Consider the following 17,559-nt stretch of genomic DNA (forward strand, 5'->3'; position numbering starts at 1 on the left):
TGAGGAAGGGCTGTCTGCTTTGGCTGAAGCAGAGGCAACTCCTTCTGGTTATACCAGGAACACGACTGTCTCTTCCAGGCCGAATTTTTCCCACCACGAGTCCATTGTTTAAGTAAACCAACATTCCCTCTCTTTCATGGGTCTGGTTTCCCCAAGAACACAGTGAACCATCCCCTCTCCCTGTGCTGCATCACCATAAACCCACAGCCAGAAGATAAGCACCAGGTTAAAACACCACCAGATCCTGAATTCAGTCACTGCTGAGACTCTCCCATCAATGTTGTCATTCAATGGTGACTCCTGAGGACACCTTTCCCCTGAGACCCACTCCCAGCCTGTCCTCAGCTTCTTACAGTAACACTGAGATTTCCTCAGAGTCCTCCCAACTTGGGCAAGAAACATTCTGAAATGTTCTCTGTATTAATGTTCAGGGACTGGGGACATTGGTAGATGTAATTTGAGTGTGTATGTGCAGTAGTTTCTACGCAGGTATTCTACTTTTCAGACACAGATAAAATAGTGTGGCTACTCAATGCACCAAGAAAATGGATAACTGATCACATTTTTTCATGATGTGAAGTCTTTAGAGAGTAAATGTCATGCTTAGGAGCACAGACTATGGAGCTAACTCTTCACGTCCAAATTCCAGCTCAATCCCTTACTAGATATTTGTATTGACAGAGTTATTTGCCTTATTGGTGCCTCAGTTTCTTCATCTCTCAGTTGGCAATAATGATCAGCATACCTACTTTGTAGGTTTATGGAGAGTATTAAAGGAGTTAATGTTTGAAAAATGCTTGGAACACCTAGTGTATTCCCAGTGCTGTACCTATATATTAGAAATAAAATTTAGAAATTCTTCTGACACTGCCTGTGAGCCCCAGAGGGTGAGACTGTTGCCTGGATGTATGTAGAAAGCACTCCATGACATACGATGAATAAATGAGTGAACAACATTGGCAAATGCATTACCAATGTCACCTATGTCACCCTACAGGCATTCCCAAGCCGAAACACACGCAGACATTCCTGCTCTGTCCTGCATCACATTCCCTGGAGGAATCACTGGGGCTTCTTGGACCTGGTAACCATGCCCACTAAAGGTTCTTTTCTGTCAGCAAAGTCCAGTCTTTGTCCAATTGCTGCAGCTCACAGGGTCTGCACTCTGATCTTTGTCTTCACTCGAGGGAGAAGTGCCATCCCCAGAGCTGGGCACACACAGAGCCTGAGCCTTGGAGAAAATGTTTCCCTGACCCTGGGGTAGGTAGAAGAGCGCAGGGACAGAGTGGGATTTGGGGAAAATCCTCCAGGTGTTGTCAGCAGGGATGGAGGCAGGGGATGTGTCAGCAAGGACTGGTCTGGTTGGTGGGCCTCGGTGGTTAAATAGTAGGGCGGGCTGGGAAGTTTCGTAGGTTCTAGCATAATACAATCAATATGACGGTCATGAAATCAGAATCAGCCTAATTTAGGGGAAATTAACACAATGTCAGCTGTTCCCTGACTCTCTAATCCAGTAGTGACTTATAATAAGGGTATTTGTGTTCTATCATCTCCTTTTCATTGATTGGCTAGAGTAATTATTCTTTACATAGCCTGTCTATTTTTACATAGTAAAGAAAAAGTGAGTTTTAAAACAACCCTCCTTGGAAAAGTCTCCCTAACATATTGAATTAATAACAGAAGCCATGACAGGAAATTCACCACATATCTTGAGCTTTAGTCTCTGGTTTTAGATCTTCCTAACTGGTAAATTACCTTGACTTCTGCCTTCTTTCTTGAGATTAGTCCACTAAGGACTAAGTAGGAGTGCAACCTCATGCCATGTGAGAAGTGGTGGGACTCTAGGAAGAGGTTTGTTTCATTCTATCAGTGTGTGTGTGTGTGTGTGTGTGTGTGTGTGTGTGTGACAGTTTTTGCTGCATCTTGCAGTGCGGGCCAGTGTAGACTCCATTTCTAGGGAAAAAATTTCCCGAACCACTTTCTCTGGACTTTATTTTCACTGATGGCTTCATCGGCACTGTCCAATAGCAACATTAAGCACACTCTATTATAGAATTTAAATATTTTTTTTAGTAGTCACATTTTAAAAAAGGAAAGCGAACAGGTGAAACTAATTTTAATGGTATATTTTAACCCACTATAACCAAGATATCATCAATGTGGGTGCAGTCTATACAAAACTAATAATGAGAGAGTTTACATTTTTTTCCTGGGTTTCATAAATCCAGTGTGTACTTCCCACTTACAGCACAATCTCCATTTGTAAGTTGAGTTTTTTCAGACATACGTTCTCTGTACTGAGATTTAATGTTCACAGTTGTCAAATAAGCGTCACTAGGAGTGGGGTGGATGATAATTTCACTACTGATTTAAGCTCTAATGGAGCTATGAACACCAACTGGTCAATGGGTTAATCAAATGAATAGTCATATATTACAGAAGACTGGTATGATTTGGGATTTAGAAAAAGACTGTGGACCGTGTGTCCTGACAGGGGGCACCAGGGATTTTGTTGTTGAGAGTGACAAGGACAAGAAGAGAATAAAGTCATACTCATAAGTGTCTGACAACATAGGGGAGAAGAAATGACCTGCCGTAGTCCTGAGTTTTGACCTCGAGCTTTCTGTTCTGGACCCAAATCTCTTTGATGATGTCCCAGGACACAGGTCAGATTAATCCCCACAGGGAGAGAGGGAGTGTAGAAGCACAAGGCATCTGACATAATTGTCCTGGGAAGGCAGGTTTCCCTGCCAGACTATAACTCTGATCCACTTTCACAATTTATTTTTATAGGGTAAGAGGAAAAGAAGTATGATGGTCAAATCATCACAGAGGAAGTGACATGATTGTGGAAACCAATCCAAACCAAAGCCTGGTTTGAGCATCTCCACCCCTTTGAGGATGTCCAGTTACATATTCAAGAGGCCAGTTACTAGAATCACATCCTATCCTGCCAATGAGATCAGATGCCATCAATGGGAAGAAACCTTGGAGCAGCCCCAACAACTCTGCTGGCAGAAGAGACTGCAAGGTCTCCAGGCCTGCAGAGTACAGGAGAACTGTTAAGTCCTTTGGACCTTGCCAAAGCCCTGCCGAAACTTGCACCTAGTTGCACAGGTGCATCCCTGCCAGGTGTGCTCACAGGTGGTCTGAACTCCAGTCCCATGCCCACCCCTGCCTAGTCTTCAGATTCGGCAGAGATGATCCCAGGAGCTGGTCTGTACATCCCACAGCTCCTTTGCAAACAACTTCTGGTGACTGAGGAGGATATCAGGAAACAGGAAGGGAAAGTGAAGATGGCAAGAGAGACACTGGCGGTAGCACTAATGCAGACAGACTCGCTAGCGAGGTAGGGAGAGTGAGGGGCCAAGAAGGACGTCCGGACAAACACGATGAAGAAAAGAGAAGACGGCGCAGATGACATGCAGCTCACACTACATTAATGCCTCTGCAGGGGTCCTGATGTCTTCTTGCTTTAAGCTCTTGAAACTTTAATATATACCAATAGTTTTCTTTTCTTTGATTCCTTTGCATGACAGAGAAGATACAGACAGTGATCCTTCGGAGGTGAGAGATTGGGTTTCAGTGAAGAGAGAAAGGAGATCTTTCCTTCTCACTTTGTTCTCTCATTTTCCTTTCCTGAGTGTCATGTACTTGTATTTTAAGATCAACAGAGAGTTATCACAGTCAGGGGATTCTTTAGAGTTTTGCCCTCACAGTCACAGAGAAAACATACCTAGTCCAAATGGACTGTCCTTTTTGCGTAATATTGCAACAGATTCCAACATAGTATTTCACTAAAGAGCTGTTATATCTGTCTTCTCAAAAAAGACACCTACTTCTGGGTCTCTATTTTTCTGGTATTTGTTGCATGTTGAATCACAGTTCCATATAATGAAATACTGGATTTTCCCTGTTTTTAGATTTATATGCATTGGAAATTTGATTCATGAAAATTGATGTCCCATTGCGGTATCATGCTGTCAGGAGAACGACTGTTTTCAGCATCACAAGTCTCACAATAAGCCAGTGTGTTGGGATTTGTCTATTTGCCTGATCGAGCATGTTGCACTCTTCAAATCCTCTTTATCATTACTTACTTTTACCCCACAGATTTATCAGTTTCTGAGAGCAATGTGTTAAACAATAATAGAGTATCTTAGTATTTATATCTTCCCTAAAAATGAGTTATTTTTTAGGTAAATCTTCTCTCCTCTATTCTTCCATGGGTAATCATCTGGAATTTTGGTTCGAATGTGTTTTTAATGTCTTGTTTTAAAACTAATACTAAATTAGACAGACTGTTTTTTCCTTTCCTCGTGACTCCTGTTTTGTTTCCCTGGGTTCACATTTCTTCTTCCTGATGCACATTCTTTAGCGGTTCTTTCACTGCAGGCCTGTGGGAGGTCAACTTTGAGTCTGTTTGTAGGTCAGATAACGTCTTTCTTTCTTTGACACATAGTTTGAATAGGTGTTTAATTTAGCTTTGGAGTAATTTTTTTCCTTCTTTGTCAAGTTATTTAATATTTCTGAGCCTCCATATCTTTAGCTTAAAATGGGAATAAAACCCTAAAAATGGTGACTGTAACTGAGATAATACACGCAGAGCTTGCCAGTCATGTTGCTTAGCAGAAATTAAATAGTCAATAACGGTAACTATTATTAATCATTAGAATGATATTATTATAATAATGTAATATATCATAATAATATATTTAATGTATAATTATTATTATACATTAATTTATAACTATAATGTACAGTGTATAACGTATAATGTATGCAATGTATAATAATAATATATTAATATTATTAATCATGATAATCTTCAGAGTGTGCATTCTCAGAGAATCACTGCTTAAGACTGAGAATGTGAAGCTCACACACAAAAAGTCTGAGAGAGTGGCATGACTGTGAATTTAATTCTCAGCCCTTGGGTATGTTCAGCTGTGGTCGTCTACACAGTGTGCACAGATAATGTAATCTGTTCCCACAGACCCACGGCAGAACAGCGCAGCCTGCCTCATGCCTGGATGCTCTGGGCTGCTTGTTGTCGGGGCCAATGCTGTGAGGCTAGTTGGACTCTGTACAGAGAAAGATGAAAAAAGACTCTTTCTTTTCCCTCAGATTTCCTCCCCCCCCCCGAGTTTTATTCACTTTTACATCCAGAGCAGATACTCTCTTCCCAGAGCCTTGGTGTTACTCTGGGATTCAGGGTCTCCAGACACCTAGTCATTTCAGCTCCCAAGGCCCAAGGTGACTGCAGAGTCATGTCTCACCCATTCCTCTCATCTTGGCCTGTTTCCCATCACGGAGGACCCATGAGTGGGGAGAGGAGCCATCGAGGGAGATTGATCTGGAAGTCCTGGTGAATCTGAGCTTCAGAGAATGAAGCAGAAAAGGGGAACGTGAGACTGCCAGTGCTTCAGTGGGGGAGGAATATGGAGGAACCGAGAGGGGTGTGATGGCTGCACAGAGTCAAGGGGAGGGATGTTCCAAAGTTTCCTAATAGGGAAAACTTGCACTGAAGTGGGGGTTCGATTTTACATGATGGCAATGTCTGTGCTGGTTTCACCAATTCTGGTGTCCCTGAGGGATGAACTGGTGTGACACCACAGGACAGAAGTTACGGTCACTTTCAGGACTTAAGGAAGTTGAAACCTTTCAGCTTAGTCCCCTGTGAGCCAGTCAGGGCCCAAGTCTAGAAAGGCTCGGAGCCTGTGTCCGTCCAATGTGGTTTCGTTCTGTTCCAGTCAAGCTGCTCCGGACCCCATCTGGGAAATGGGACTCAGATCTAGTCAGATCTAGTCATCGCAGCTTCCGTAGGTCGCCACGAGGCAGGTAATAGCCCAGGTGTCGTCACTGGACCTCATAGTTGCCCTCCTTCTTCTGCCGGCAGACAAGTGACTTGTGAGGTGACGAGGGCGCATCAGAATGGTCCAGTCAGCTGCCCAGTATGGGAGACTCCAGGGGAAGGAGATGCCAAAGCCACAGAGACCCGAAGCCTCCTGTGTCTCTCTCTTCCTTTTGTCCACTTAATTTTCACCCTCCGTCCTTCTTTTCCTTCCCTTTTCCCTCTTTCGGCTCTCTCTCCCTCTCTTTCCCCTACATGTTCTAGCTTAATTGAGGTATTAACGACATACAGTAAACTGCATATATTTAAAGTGAACAATTTGATACATTTTGATTATAACTTATTGAACCATCACCACAATAAAGAAAAGGAACGCCCATCCTCCCCAAATTTCCTCATGCTCATTTTAATTCCTCCTTCCCTGCCGTCTGCAAACACATTCTCATTCCCAGGCAACCAGTGATCCGGTATATGTCCCTATAGATTTTCCTGTATTTTCCAAGAATTTTTATAAATGGGATCATATACTATGTACTCATTATTTACCGGCTTCATTCACTCAGCATAATTTTTCTGAGATTCATGCTTGTCATTGCATGTACTATGAATTCATTCCTATCCCCAACCCTTCCCTGGCAGCACTGTACACAAGCCCGAGCACTTTCCAGGTTGGCGTGAGATCCAATAGTACTGCTGCATCCCCAAAAGTGGGAATGCACCTTGGTGCAACTCTGGGAGGGGTTGGCGGCAGCCCTGGACCCACACATGAATGCTTTCCTGGATGGCTAGAAAGCCCACCGTGCCACTGGAGTCCCAATGATCGGCCAATGCTCAGACCCGTGAAGAAGCCCCACCCACCAAGCACAGAGGCTGCCATGAGCATAAGAAAAGGCAGCAGCAGATACACGCGCACATGCAGATGCTTTCCCAGATGCACACACACCCATAGCAGTGCTGCGCTCTCACAACTGGGTACTTGCCTCCGTGTGGCGGGAGCTCTGAGCCCAGTGTGAATGCTTTCCCAGCTGGCTGGAACACCCACTGTACCCACACAACTTCCAGCATATGGGGGGGATCAGAAACACAGCTCATGCTTCCCCCACAGCAGTAGCAGGTGGAATCTGCGACCTGATACTACCACAAATACTCAGGCAAAAGATTAGTTCATCAAACACCATAAGAAACTACAGTAACAATTCAGAGCAGAAGGAAATGACAAATCTCCAGAAACCAACCTTGAAGTCACAGAAATTTACAATCTAAATGACAGAGAATTCAAAATAACTGTCATAAAGAAACTCACCAAGTTACAGGAATGTTCAGACAGTTCGATGAACTCAGAAATAAAATTAATGAGGAAAAGGAATACTTCATCAAAGAGACTAAAACTATTAAAAAAAAACAAGCAGAAATTCTGGATATGAAGAACATAATTAGTGAGATAAAAAAGAATCTAGAATCCTTAAAAAATAGATCTGATATTATGGATGAAAGAATTAGTGATTTAGAGGATAGAAATATAGAAATGCTTCCAGTGGACAAGGAGAGAGAAGTCAGATTTTTTAAAAATGAAGGAATTCTTGGAGAAATATATGACTCAATTATAAAAGCAACATAAGAATTATACGTATTCTGGAGGGAGAAAAGAAGGAGAAAGGAGCAGAGAGCTTGTTCAAAGAAATAATAGCTGAGAACTTCCCAAACCTGGGCAAGAACCGGAGTTATAAATACATGAAGCCAACAGAATGCCTAATTACATCAATGCTAAAAGACCTTCTCCAAGGCATATAATAGTAAAATTGGCAAAAGCCAATGACAAAGAAAAAATATTAAGGGAAGCGAGACAGAAGAAAATAACCTACAAAGGAACCCCTATCAGGCTTTCAGTATATTTCTTGGCAGGAACTTTACAGGCAAGGAAAGAATGGAATGATATATTAAAAATAGTGAAAGACAGAAACTTTCAGCCTAGAATACTCTATCCAGTGAAACGATCCTTATGATACAATGGAGAAATAAAAGTTTTCCCGGATAAACAAAGTCTGAGGGAGTTCATCGCCACTAGATCTCCTCTACGAGCAATGATCAAGAACGCCCTCATATCTGAAACAAAAAGAAGGCAAATGTCTACAAAGCTTTGAGCAAAGAGATAAATAGACAAAATCAGAAAGCTACAGCTCTGTTTCACAATAGGGTAGCAAATACTTAATTATAACTTAAAAGAAGAAGGGAAGGGAAGCATCAAAAGTAACTATAAACACTTCAGCTTAGTCACAAACGCACAACACAAAAATGAATAACTTGTGACAACAATAACTCAGAAGGAGAAGAGGAAAGGGATGGAACCTGCTTAGACTAATGGAGACAAGAGGCTATCAGAAGATGGACTATCTCATCTATGAGATCTTCATACAAACCTCACAGTAACCATCAAACAAAAAATCAGAGCAGAGCCATACATCATAAAAAAAGAGAAAACCTCCACAGACAACCCCCAAAATGAAATGGCAGTCAGAAACACAAAGGAAGAGAAACAATGGAAATATAGATTAGGTGGGATTAAGTCCTCATGTATCAATAATCACTCTAAATGTAAATCGATTGAATTCTCCAATCAACAGACACAGAGTTGTGGGGTGGATTAGAAAACAAGACCCAACAATATGCTGCCTCCAGGAAACACATCTCAGCTCTAAAAACAAACAGGCTCAGAATGAAGGGATGAGAGACAATACTCCAAGCAAATGGCAAATAAAAGAAAGTATGTGTTGCCATACTTATACCAGACAAAGCTGACTTCAAGATAAAAAAGTCTATGAGATACAAAGAGGGGCGATATATAATGATAAAGGGGACTTTCCACCAAGAGGACATAACACTTATAAAGATATATGCACCTAACACAGCAGCACAAAAGAATATATAGCAACTATTAATAGACCTAAAGGGAGAAATTAACAGCAACACAATAATAGCAGGGGACCTGAACAACCCACTTACATCCATGGATAAATCATGCAGAGAAAGACAACAAGTAAATAGTGGAATTAAGTGAAACATATGATCAGATGAACTTAATCGATATATATAAAGCATACCCTCCCAAAACAGCAGAATACACATTCTTCTTCAGTGCACATGGAACATTCTCAAAGATAGACCATATGTTGTGAAACAAGGCAAGCCTGAATAAATTTAAGATGGAAATCATATCAAGCTTCTTTTCTGACCACAATGCTATGACACTAGAAATCAACTACAAGAAAAAAGATGGGGAAGTCACAAATATGTGGAGACTAAAGAACACACGACTGAAGAACCATTGGATCAATGAACAAATCAAAGGAGAAATCAAAAAATACCTGAAGACAAATGAAAATGAAAAGACAACAAAACAACTCTTATGGGATGCAGCAAAAGCAGTTCTAAGAAGGAAATTCATAGCAATACAAGCGCACCTCAACAAACAAGAAAAATACCAAATAAGTAACCTTAAACTACACCTAATAGAACCAGAAAATGAAGAACAAATGAAGACCAAAGTCAGCAGAATGAGGGAAATAATAAAAATTAGAGCAGAAATAAATGAAATAGAGACTAAAAAAAACAGTAGAAAGGATCAATGAAACAAAGAGCTGGTTCTTTGAGAAGATTGAAACAAAACTGACAGACCCTTAGCCAGACTCACTAAGAAAAAAAGAGAGAAGGGTCAAAGACATAAAATTAGAAATGAAAGAGGAGAAATTACAACAGATACCACAGAAATCCAAAGGACAATCAAAGAATACACTGAACAACTTACATGCCACCAATTTCAATAACCTAAAAGAAATAGATAAATTCTTCGATTCATACAACCTCCCAAAACTGAATCAAGAAGAAATAGAGAAAATGAACAGACCAATCACAAGTAAAGAGATCAAAATGGTCATCAAAAACCTCCCAAAAAACAAAAGTCCAGGACCAGATGGCTTCTCTGGAGAATTCTACCAAATATTCAAACAAGATTTAATACCTATGCTTCTCAAACTATTCCAAACAGTTGAAGAAGATGGAACACTTCCTAATTCATTCTATGAGGCCAACATCACCCTGACAGCAAAAGCAGGCAAGGACAGCACAAAGAAGGAATATTACAGGCCAAAATCACTGATGAACACAGATGCAAAACTCCTCAACTAAATATCAGCAAATCAAACACAGCAATATATTAAAAGGATCATATACCATGATCAAGTGGAAATTATACCAGGGATACCGGGATGGTTCAACATCCACAAATCAATCAATGTGACACACCACATTAAGAAAATGAGGAATAAAAATCACATGATCCTCTCCACAGATGCAGAGAAAGGATTTGACAAGATCCAACATCCATTTATGATAAAAACTCTCAATAAAATGGGTATAGAAGGAACGTACCTCAACACAGTAAAGGCCATATATTACAAACCCACAGCCAACATCATACTTAATGGTGAAAAATTTAAAGCCATTCCTCTGAGAACAGGAAGAAGACAAAGGTGCCCACTCTCGCCACTCGCATTCAACATAGTACTGGAGGTTTTGGCCAGAGCAATTAGGCTGGAAAAAGAAATAAAAGGAATCCAAATTGGAAAGGAAGAAATGAAACTCTTGCTGTTTGCAGATGACATGATTGTAAATATAGAAAACCCTAAAGAATCCATCAGAAAACTATTAGAAATAACCAACAACTACAGCAAAGTTGCAGCATACAAAATCAACTCACCCCAATCAGTTGCAAGTCTATACTCTAATAATGAACTAACAGATAGAGAACTCAAGAATACAGTCCCATTTACAACTGCAACAAAAAGAAAAAAGTGTCTAGGGATAAATTTAACCAAAGAGGTAAAAGACCTATACAATGAAAACTATAAGACATTATTAAAAGAAATCAATGATGACCTGAAGTAATGGGAAGATATTCCATGCACATGGATTGGAAGAATAAACACAGTTAAAATGTCCATATTACCTAAAGTAATCTACAGATTCAATGCAATCCCAATCAGAATCCCAATGACATTCTTCATAGTAATAGAACACAGAATCCTAAAATATGTGTGGAATAACAAAAGACCTCGAATAGCCAAAGCAATCCTGAGAAGAAAGAACAAAGCTGGAGGCATCACAATCCTAACTTGAAAATATATTACATAGCTATAGTAATCAAAATGGCATGGTACTGGCACACAAGCAGACTCATAGATCAATGGAACAGAACTGAAAGCCCAGAAAGAAAACCACACATCTGTGGTCAGTTAATCTCTGACGAAGGAGCCAAGATCATACAATGGAGAAAGGAAAGTCTCTTCAATAAATGCTGTGGGGAAAACTGGACAGCCGCATGCAAAAGAATGAAAGTAGATCATTATCTTCCACCATACACCAAAATTAAAACGAATTGGATAAAAGACTTGAATCTAACACTTGAAACATAAAACTCCTAGAAGAAAACATACGCAGTACAGGATTTGACATTGGTCTTAGCAGCATCTTTTCCAATACCGTGTCTACTCAGGCAAGGGAAAGAAAAGAAAAAATATACAAATGGGACTACATGAGACTAAAAGGATTCTGCAAGGCAAAGGAAACGATGAATAAAACAAAAAGATAGGGCCGGCCCCGTGGCTTAGTGGTTAAGTGCGCGCTCTCTGCTACTGGCGGCCCAGGTTCGGTTCCCAGATGCACATAGATGCACCTCTTGTCCGGCCATGCTGAGGCTGCGTCCCACATACAGCAACTAGAAGGATCTGCAACTATGACATACGACCATCAACTGGGACTTTGGGGAAAAGAAAAAGGAGGAGAATTGGCAACAGATGTTAGTTCAGAGCCGGTCTTCCTCAGAAAAAAAGAGGAGGATTAGCACGGATGTTAGCTCAGGGCTGATCTTCCTCACAAAAACAAAAAAAATGAAAAGACAACCCACTAACTGGGAGAAAATATTTGCAAATCATATAGCTGACAAGGGGTTAATCTCCAAAATATATAAACAACTCAAACAACCCAACAACAAAAAAAAACAGATAATCCAATCTAAAAATGGGCAGAGGATATGAACAGACATTTTTCCAAAGAAGATATACAGAAGGCCAACAGACACATGAAAAGATGTATAACATCACTAATTATTAGGGATATTCAAATCAAAACTACAATGACAGATCACCTTACACCTGTCAGAATGGCTATAATTCCCAAGACAAAAAATAACAAATGTTGGAGAGGATAAGGAGAAAAGGGCACCCTCACACACTGCTGGTGGGAATGCAAACTGGTGCAGCCACCAGGGAAAATGGTATGGAGATTTCTGAAATAATTAAAAATAGAAATACCATACCTTTCAGCTATCCAACTACTGGGTATTTATCCAGAGAAATTGAAATCAACAATTCAAAGAGATTTATGCACCCCTGTGTTCACTGTGGCATTATTCACAATAGCCAAGACATGGAAGCAACCCAAGTGCCCTGCTACAGATGAATGGGTAAAGAAGATGTGGTATGTATTATATACAATGGAATACTACTTAGCCAGAAAAAACAAAAGACAAGATCATCCTGTTTGCAACAACCTGGATGGACCTTGAGGGTATGATGTTAAATGAAATAAGCCAGACAAAGACAAATATGCATGATTTCACTCATATGCAGAAGATAAACATACACAGGGATAAAGAGAACAGATTAGTGGTTACCAGAGGGGCTGGGGGCTGGGGGTTGAGTGAAAGAGTTAAAGGGGCACATATGCATGGTGATGGATAAAAGTCAGACTACTTGTGGTGAGCACGATGCAGTCTATACAGAAATTCACAAATAATAATGAACACCTGAAATTACACAATGTTAACACCCTTTATAATTTCAATAAAATAATGAAAAAAAATAATTCATTCTTTTTTATGGTTGAATAGTATTCAATTGTGGGGATATACCACAATTTGTGTATCCGTTCACCAGTAGATGGACATTTGGGTTGTTTTCCGTTTTTGTCTACTATAAATTGGTTGTTATCAACATGTGTGTACAAGTCTGTGTATAGACATACGGGTTTATTTCCCTTGGATGGATTCCTAGGGGAGGAATGGCTGGGTAGACGTATGTAATTATTAAAGACGCATCCAAGCTATTTTTCACCAGCACTCGATGAGAGTTTCAGTGAATTGACATCTTCAACAACACTTGCTATAGTCAGTCTTTTTAATTTTAGCCATTCTCAAGTATGGTGGAATCTCATGATGACTGTCACTTACATTTCCCCAATGACTCATGTTGTGAAGGAGAAGGCAAGCCACACACAGACTGGGAGAAAACATCTGCAAAACATATCCCTAGAAAAGGACTTGTATTTATAATATATAAAGAGCTCTTATAACCCAATAGTAAGAAGACAAGCAACACGTCATGGCTTACCAGCAGACAGCAGATCAGGCCTGTGATGAGCACCAGGATTCCCGCCAAGCAGATGAGGATGAGGGCCCAGACGGGGTGGTCTGGGGAGACAAGTGCTGGGGTGAGCCACCTCCTGTCATCGCCCCAGGGCTCCTGCTGACCCCACTGTGCCTCAACCGTCCTTGACAAGGGTTGGCCAACTTTCCTCATCATCCAAAACCCTGTGCGCATGGTTCTCTTCGATGAGGCACAGCATCAAGATACTCGCCCCCTACCATGGGCTGGGGCTTCCTGCAGGTTTACTAGGCTTCTCAGTCGAGGTGTCATCTCTGTTGGCAGAATATTCTGGAAGTGAATGAAATGGAGAATGCATGTGAATGTGTTTCACTCTTTTTAATAAAACTTTTTAGACACAGAAAAATAAAGGGAGAGTCTCACAAACATCCATCATCTAATTTAACCATGTATATTCCATCCAATTAAAACAATATTTCATCAATGTATAAATTATTAACACTTGCCACCCTTGATTCATCCCATGTTTTCAATGAAATATTAAAGTCAAGTAAACATCATCATGTTTCACCCCATTTTACTTTCCATCTCTAAAAAGTGAGCACACTTTGCTACAAAATCCAAGACCATTATCACAGAACAAAAGTTTAATAAATTAAACCAAATTCATACCTCTGGGCACAGAGGACTGAATTTGGGGTGGACTATCTTATGACGGCCGGGGGGAGAATGGGTCATCACAGTTGGCAAGCCTATGGGATCTCTCTAAATTTGTAAATTCCCACTCAAAATTGTTCTTCCGTGCCTAGAAACACATTCATCCCCTTCTCCTTTATCTATCTGCTTAATATTCATTTTCTAGGATTAACCTACAATGTAATATCCTGCAGGAAGTCTTCTCTGATTTCCACCTGCAAGTATGAGTTTGTTCACATCAAATAATTGATAATTTTCAATTTTCTATTCTTGTTATTGCCAGCTACAACATAAACTCCAGGAGGGTAGGACACGCAGCACCCAATGGGCATGGGAGGAGGGGTGCAGGTCCCCCTACTTGTACCTCTACCCAGACAACCTCTTAGAGGAGTGCTGTCTGATATGGAGCAGCAACAAGTCTCTTTTTGAATTAAAATTAATTTTAGTTAAATAAAAGAAAAATTCTAGTACCTCAGTAACATTAAAAATCAGTAACAATAAAGACCAGTCACAATACCATCCTTCAAGCACTCAACAGCCACATGCAGCTATGCACTGGACAGCACAGATAGAACATTCCACCACTGCAGAAAGTTCTAGCGCATTGCTGCTCATCTAGAGCGGGACTTGGCAAACTATAGCCTGTGGACCAGAAACCACATCCACCCCCAAACCTGTAAGTCTGCTTCACACACAGCTGGAGGCCCTCACTGACCATCCGGCCAGTGGCTCTCAGTGCAGAGATGAGGAAACAAAAGTCCAGAAAGAGGAGGTGACTAGTTTGAGGTCACAGAGCTGTCTAGGAGAAGGTGAGGGCCTCCCATACTACACTGGTGTCCTTTTCTCTCTCTCAATGGTGGCTAAAGACTGGGGGACTATGCCACCTCCTGCCAGCCTGAGAAAGTTCAATGTTCTCTCAGCCCCAGGCCTCCAGAGTCCCCAGAAAGGCCTCACTTCCTTTCCCAATGACCAGGGAGCCTTACCATCCCCAAGGACACTCTTCCTGTCCGGGGTCAAGTTCTGCAGCTGGGTACCATTCTGGGTCAGCCACAGGAATTCCTCATAGATGGCAACTCTGTCCAGTCTCTGTGCCAAGGCGTCAAGGTACACAGGGAGTCCACTCCAGTGTGGTTACTGTGGGGGACAGACCTGGAAGGGCACAAAGGATAATCAAGGGTGTCTGGAATTCTACCCTGAATCTAGATTCCCTGCTTCTGGGTCCTGTCCAAGAGAACTTTCTGCAATAATGTAAACATTTGTCTGCACTACCAAATACACTCATTATTAGCCTCATGTTGTTATCGAGCACTTAAAATGTGGCTAGTGTGTGTGAGTGAGGAACTGAATTTCTCATGTAATTTCATTTCAAGTAATTAATTTATAAATAAATAACTACAGGGAGAACATTTTTGAAACTTTGGAGTAAGGACTTCTGCAAATGCATAAAAACAATGAGAACACTGGTAAAAATGGTCGAAATCATCTTTTCAGAAGTCTAGAAATTAATCAAAGGCTTGTAAGAATCTGAGGAGGGTTTAGTGAAGACACACGGTGGAATCTTGATACAGGGAGCAAAATCTGTGGCACTATAACTTGCACTATTCCCATCCTGCTCTCACAACATCCTCCATGACTGTGAAAACCGTCAGTCTCAGAACCATGGTGGCTGAGACAACCCGCAGCACAGCAGCCATAGTGGGTGTGGAGCTCTGAAAAGACCCCTCCCCACCCAACTGCAACTAGCTGACCTGCCTGGCAGCTCCCCGAAAACGCCCCATGTTCAGGGCTTGTCGTTACTTGAGTCAGAGCTTGCCCAGGATGGAAAGTCTGTCCCCAAGGCACTTGCTAAAAACAATCAGGGCTAATTGTTTTCTATTGTAGTTGCTAGAGGGAGTGATACCAGGAGAGGCAGGCAAGAGGTGAGCCAACAACTTAGAAGAAAAATTGGGGGAATGAGATGTCCACAGGGGGCTTTGAAAAGCTCCAGTGTATTTGTGGGCCTCTAGAAGGCCACAAGGGCTCAGGGATGTGGCACGCCCAGGACAGACTTGAGAACGTCTGAATCTCTCACCTCTAGTTGGAGGGGTGGCTTAATATCTGAAAACTGATTATGTAATACACCATATTAATAGAATAACCGCCAATACCACGTAATCTCGGCCATATACATAGAAAAGAATTTCACAAAATACAACACCCTTCATGCCTAAAAAACAAAACACTCAACAAATTAGGAATAGAAAGAAACTTTCTCAACCTATAAATAGCATCGATGAAAAACCCACGGTTAACACCATATTCAATGGTGAAAGACTGAAAATTTCCCCCTAAGACCAGGGACAAGACATTGATGTCTTCCCTCATCTGATATGTTAATCACAGGTACTAGAGGTTCTGATGAGGGCAATTAGGCAAGAAAAAGGAATAAAAGAAACCCAGATTGGAAGGGAAGAGGTAAAACTATTTGTTTTGCACAGGAGAAGATATTGTATATAGAAAAACCTAAAAAATACACCCCCCGACACACACACAATATGTGAATCGTATCCCAAGAGGTGTGTAAATAATTTAAATTGCCCCATGTGGTTAGTGGCTCCACTATTGGAGAGCACAGTTAGACTGCTGATATTTGTTGAAAGTCTCCAGAAGAGGAGGAGGAGGAGGATGCTGGAGGTTGGTGGCCCCAAATGTTAATGCTTTTCTCAACTCCCGAAAACCTATGGAAGGAGATGGTAGGATTAGCTGACAGGGATGTGGGGGAGACTGGGCACCATGTCAGTGACTTCCAGATCAAGGATATGTTACGGGAGCTCAGAGCCATCAGCCACCAACTCAGCCAATGCTTCCAATCTCCTCAACCTACACCAAGTCGGTGACCAGGCAGGAGTGGAATATGTCTCACAGCTGGCTGCATCTGTAGAGCTTGGTGACCTAGAACAAACGCGAGGGAGAGTGGGTGAGAGGTCTCCTGGGGATGCAGGGGGCCACTGGAGCCAGTGAAAGATCACAGATCTTGGGGCAAGGGAGACCTGACTTCAAATCCTGGCTCTGCCCCTAACACATTGTGTGATCTTAGGCACAATACTCCCCTTTCTGAGCTTCAGTTTACCCATGTGAGAAATGGGGAAGGCAGCTAGGACATCACCTCTGGAAACTGAGAGAACCCAGACACGCAGGGAAAGTGAAGGATTGAAACAACCAGGTAACAGACGTAAGTCAGGCGGAGGAATGAGGGTGCCTTCAGGGCAAGGAGAGACGGGACAGGGGAGACCCCACCTGGTCCTGGGTGTCCCTCAGCAGGGCGGCGTACTCCGAGGATGTGGGCTCCGGGTTGCTGAGGTTCCAGCTGATGCTGGGGAAATGCAGCTGGTGTTCTCTCTGCATGCATAAACTCCAGGGTGCAGAGCCTGGAGCCACCGAGAGGAAGAGCAGACACGTGGAGACTCTCAGCTCCCAGCACAGAGGCATGGAGGCCCACGGGGTCAGGGCGGTGGGTGCAGACAACGTCCACACCGGTGGCTTCCCCATCCTTCTCAGGCCTGGGGAGAGAGGGACGTGGGGACTCTAGAGAGA

At 41.9% G+C, this 17,559-nt stretch overlaps 1 long non-coding RNA gene across 1 annotated transcript in view; it reads right to left on the bottom strand.

Moving 5' to 3' along the window:
* Positions 1-15,165, bottom strand: part of LOC131402607 (uncharacterized) — a 39,675-nt gene extending 24,510 nt beyond the window's left edge. Inside the window, exons 1-2 of the long non-coding RNA XR_009218810.1 lie at positions 14,970-15,165; positions 13,297-13,604 (exon numbers count right to left, since the gene is read on the bottom strand). This is a non-coding gene — a long non-coding RNA (uncharacterized LOC131402607). The remainder of the gene's footprint in view (positions 1-13,296; positions 13,605-14,969) is intronic.
* Between the last annotated feature and the right edge of the window lie 2,394 nt (positions 15,166-17,559).

The sequence above is a fragment of the Diceros bicornis genome, unplaced genomic scaffold (genome assembly GCF_020826845.1).
Source record: "Diceros bicornis minor isolate mBicDic1 unplaced genomic scaffold, mDicBic1.mat.cur scaffold_184_ctg1_multi, whole genome shotgun sequence".
In the NCBI taxonomy this organism is placed as follows: Eukaryota; Metazoa; Chordata; class Mammalia; order Perissodactyla; family Rhinocerotidae; genus Diceros; species Diceros bicornis.